This window comes from Brassica rapa, unplaced genomic scaffold (assembly GCF_000309985.2).
Source record: "Brassica rapa cultivar Chiifu-401-42 unplaced genomic scaffold, CAAS_Brap_v3.01 Scaffold0158, whole genome shotgun sequence".
In the NCBI taxonomy this organism is placed as follows: domain Eukaryota; kingdom Viridiplantae; phylum Streptophyta; class Magnoliopsida; order Brassicales; family Brassicaceae; genus Brassica; species Brassica rapa.
In genome coordinates this window covers 37,501-42,500 of record NW_022610102.1, presented here as the reverse complement: position 1 = coordinate 42,500, position 5,000 = coordinate 37,501, and the positions used below count along the sequence as shown (strand labels likewise).

At 45.0% G+C, this 5,000-nt stretch overlaps 1 non-coding gene across 1 annotated transcript; it reads left to right on the top strand.

The window, feature by feature from the left end:
• The first annotated feature begins 4,525 nt into the window (after positions 1 to 4,525).
• On the top strand, positions 4,526 to 4,632 carry LOC117129802. The gene has a single exon (XR_004453372.1). It is a non-coding gene; the product is annotated as a small nucleolar RNA R71 (small nucleolar RNA).
• Positions 4,633 to 5,000: the final 368 nt, after the last annotated feature.

Below are 5,000 nucleotides of genomic sequence, written 5' to 3'. Positions count from 1 at the left end.
GTCATCTCTGCACATTCTGGACCAAGATGCAATGAAACTTCTTGTGGCCTCATCATTTCTTGTCCACTTGTCATCCATCTTCTTAAGTACATTGGAGATGTTCTGTAGCCTATCTTGAACGTTGTCAATGCTGACCTGGTGCCAGCCTATGTTGTCATAGGCGTATGATGAAAGTTCTGTCAGTTCCTCGTGCATTGTCGTTTGGTGTATCAGCTGCTCGCCGGCTGGTGTAGACTCGGCGTCGATCGATGCGATTAAGTGTTTGTCGGTCGATCTCGGCGACTTACCATCGAGCGATTTCGCTCGCTTCCTGTCGATCGATGCTGATATCTGGTGTTGAGCTGCGAGTTGCCTCTGAATGGCTTTGACTTCTTTCTGTAGCCATTCTGCGTGGCTGTCTAGTCCACCGATTCTGTTGTCGAATGGAAAGTAGATGTCATCGCAGCGTTTGTCAAGTCGTTCCTCCATGGTGTCTATAGCAGTGTAGATCTTGGATGTGATCTTGTCAACCTCTGCTGCTGTGTAGGGAAGTAACTCCACAGGATTCTTGCCATCGATCCATGGCCCTCGTAGCCTGTCGATCGAAAATGAGTTTGCCTGTAAAAAATTTTCATTAGTAATTTTATCAATATCCCTTTGGGCATGAAGTATTTGACTAGACAATTTGTTTAAATATAGCATGACTGGTGATACGAAGCGGTCATGCATGTCGTCGTAAGTATGCAGCCTATCTTAGCGTCGAGCGATGTGATGGTACACACGTCGATCGATGTGGCTGGTTGTTGGTCCTTCTTGCGAATGGTGTCCAGATCTTGCTGTAGTAGCTCAATTTTAGTGCTCAGCCAGTCCACGTTGTTGTTGAGAGGGTAGTACATGTCGTTTATCCTCGTGTTGATGTATGAGACTTCCCATTCATCCTTGTGTTCTGCTGAACATTGAGGTTCTGCAGGGATCTGGGCTGTCGGAAGACTGACGTCGATCGATGGTGCATGTGGTGCGTCGATCGATGCTGAGGTCGTGGCTTCCTTCTCAAGTTGCTGTCGTAAACTCTCAATTTCTGTCCTCATTTCTACCATACTTCTGAAAAGCTCATTGTAGCCTATATCCAAAGGTTGATGTGTATCTTTTACCAATGATTTGAGCTCCTCTCCCAGTTTTTCCTGAGCTCCACAAATACCAGTCACCATCTTATTGATTTCATCTTTGGTGTAGAGTTCTGGTGCCAGTCTTGTGAGTGTGAAGGAAGTGGCTTGTTCTGGAAGACAGATGTGGCTCTCTTCAAAAAGAGATGCTCTTTCCTGTAATTTCCTGATGTCGTCCTTTGTGACAGGTATCATCTCACCAGCTACGCCTCGTGCGTGTCAACACTCATCTTTGTAGACTCCATACTCGTCCCTTCGTTCCCAAGTGAACTTTCTGGCTCCGTACATGTCAAAAGCGCGGTATCCAAATTCATAACGTCTGTCGATCGACGTCTGGTCATCCTTATCAGTCGACGTTGGTGTTATCCTGTCGATCGATGTCTGAGTTGTCCCGTCGATCGATGCTTGGCCTTTTGGTTGGCATGATAGATATAGATTGATTTCTGTTGCGGCGACTCCTACGTGTTTGTTTGGATTGGTTTGAATGACGTCTGGAGTGCCACGTTTCTGTGAGAATAGGTTGTCAGGTCCATTGGCCACTTGAAGGATATCTGCTATGTCCTCTCTGGACACTTGTAAGATCCTTCCATCTATTGCACGTGCGTTTGCCATCTGGGTCCCTGAAAATACCAAATGCATCAGGTGTTAGAAAACCGTAATCAATGTTTGCATTATCATTCAATTTAGAAATAGAAAGATTAGGTTTAAGAGTAGTATCGATCGATGTTGTTACAGATGCATCGATCGAGGGCAGAATAATTTCTGCAGAACTTGTGTTCTTGAGATGATTGCTCTTCATGGATTTTCCTGTTGATGTAGACGGAAGAGTGTTCATCTTTTCTGCTTGTGTGTCTGCTCTGGTGTGTGGAGGTGGTTTCAGGGGTGCAAAACGTTTTAAATAGGTATCTATAAACCTAGTTGGAGAGGGAATCTTCTCCTGCTCCTGGATTTTTGCTCCGGCGCAAATATCTATCGATGTTCCTATATGGGTGTTGATCGATGTGAGCGGTTGTTTTGCTGGACGAGGGTGGGTATCGACCGATGTGGAGTGCACTTCCTCCAACGATGTTGGAAACGTGTTGGTGAACTTATGTGTTTCAAATCTTTCATCCTGCAAAGACATTTCTATTGCACGTTCCTTCCAATAATCCTCATCGTATTCTTCTGTATGTTCCTCGTTAGGTGAAGTAATTACAGTGTCAACTGCAAAACTTTCATGGAAACCACTGTCTGCCCAACTGCCTATGGAATAATCATCACGTCCTCTCTTGCTTGGAGGTTGGAAGGCAAAGTGTGGATAACAATGATTAGGTAGAGCGAAATGGTCAACCGGCTGATCAACGTCGAGCGACGTTTTGTTGCGGTAATCGGTCACCGTTGACTCATTGGAATCGATCGATGGAAAGGTGTGGGTTTCGATCGATTCCGAGTAGTCTGTTTCGTACTCTGTTTCGTACTCTGATTCGTACTCTGCTCCACAATGGCATACGCCAATGAAGCCAAGTTCTTTCCCGTAATCCACATAATTAATAATTTTTCTCTTAGGTCGGATAGGGTCGTAGTGGATGTTGGGGTCTATCAGCATCAGACACAATTTGTTTTTGTTCATGTCACATACAGCTCCTACTGTAGCTAGGAAAGATCTTCCAAGCAGAAGTGAAGAGTTCCAGTTAAGTTTGATGTCGAAGACATGAAAATCTACCGGGACAAGGGCATTACCAATCTGTACCTCCAGATCTCTTATGATACCTCCTGATTGTTTTTCTGAAAGATCCACGAAGGTGAAGGATTGTGTTGAAGGTTCGATGGTCAAACCAAGATGGTCTGCCATGATCCTAGGGAGGATACTAACTGATGCTCCTGTGTCACACACTGAATGGGGAAATTCAACACCCTTGACTACGCATGGTATTGCAAACTTCCCAGGATCACTCTTCTTCGACAATGTGATCCTGTGTCTCATCTTCTCTCTGACTTGATGAAACATTCTCCTAATGTCTTCCTCAGTTACCTTTGTTTCTCTGAAGAACATCCACAACCTGTGTGTGAAGTAAGCTTCATCAAAAGGTTTTTCGATTGGGATTCTGAGGATTCTTTTAGGGAAACCATCCATCTCCTTATCGTTAGCTTCCCTCTTAAGGTACTTAGGAATTTTCTCCTTTCTTTTCCTTAACCTTCTCCCTTCAGTTTCCTGATCTTCTTGAACTAGTTCTGGTGAACTATTTAAAGGGTTGGGTTTTGGTTCGGGTGGGCTATCTATTGGTTTAGGTGGTGGTTTGAGTGCGTTGATATAGTCATTATCGACTGAGGGTAACCGCACTCGGTATGTCAGAGGTGCCTGTCGATCGATGGGAGGTGTGTTGTGACGATCGACGTCGGACTCACTCTGTCGATCGATGGTTGGGTCAATCGATCGATCGATTTTATCATAGAATTCCTCATGAGTTAGATTTCGAACTGCATTGCATTCAGTCGATTTAGCGGACGACGTCGATCGATAACTGGAGTAATCCATCCATCGATCTTCGTCATGGTCTGTCGATCGATGCGACTTCATCGACATCGGTCGACACTATTGGGATCCATCGAGACTCATGGATCTTTCGATTTTGAAGTCTCCTTCCTCAAGCTTTTAATGTCTCACCACTTGCTAGAAATCATCATCTATGATGGCATTTACGTGGTGTTTTCCTTTGTCAGCTCCTGCCTCTCTAGCGAAAGCTTCTTGCCACTTTATAGTTTCGCCAGTCTGAATCACTTGTGTTTCAAGTGTTCTCACCTGAGTCCCTAAGGTCTCGATTTTGGTGTTCAGATTGTTGTAGGCGGAGTCTATTTTACCGTTGAAATCCACGGTGATATGTTGTTGTCCCAACAGTACTCGATCAAGCATTTCTTCGATCTTGCTTTCCTGAGTCTGGGGTGGTGGATTCTGGTAGTAGGAGTTCGAGTAGCTTTTGCTGTTGAAGGGTTTTTGAAATTGTGAACTCTGGTTACTTCTTTGACCATTTCCAAAGAAGTTTCTGTTTCCGCCCTGGTTTCCAAATTTCTGGAATCCGATACCTCTGATGTAGTTCACATTTTCTTCTCCTTCCGTATCTGCTACTTCTCCTTCAGCTAAACAGACTTGCTTCCTAAGAAGCTCGTGCACCACATCTAACTTAGCTCTTACTTCGTCCATCTGTTCCTTCCCGATAGAAGCTACAGACTTCTTCCGTTCAGAGTCAGTGTTTTTGGTGCTGCTGCTGTTAGCAAGGTTTTCGATAAGTCTCACAGCTTCTAACGGATTCTGAGTAGTGAAGTTTCCTTCACTCGCCGTATCAAGAGCCATTTGATACTGTAAGGCGAGACCTCGAAAGAAAGTGCTTAGCAGCTGCACTTCGTTAAATCCGTGGTGTGGACAGTCTCGCTGGAAGAACCTAAATCTAATCCACGCATCTTTGAAGGACTCTCCAGCCTCCTGCGAGAATGTGGAAATTTTGTTTCGAAGTTCTTCAGTGTGCACCTCATCGAAGAAGTTTTGTAAGAAAGCATTCTTGATGTCGGCCCAGGATGTTAAGGATCCTGTGGGTAGCTGCCTAAGCCAGTGCATCGCTTCTCCATTCAGCGTGTATCTGAAGAGCTTGCACAGCAGGTAATCTTCGGGGACTCCTTCCATCCGAATAGCAGCGATTAAATCCTCAAACCGTTCTAAATGGTCCATAGGATGCTCGTGCAGTAACCAAGAGTAGGGTATCTGCGACACGAGAGTGTAGTATTGAGGCTTCAGCTCGAAATTCTGCTTCTGGATCTCCGGAAGTCGAATAGCTGATTGTTGGAATAGTACTCATCTGGGCGATTGTAGTCGGCCAGTGGTTTCGA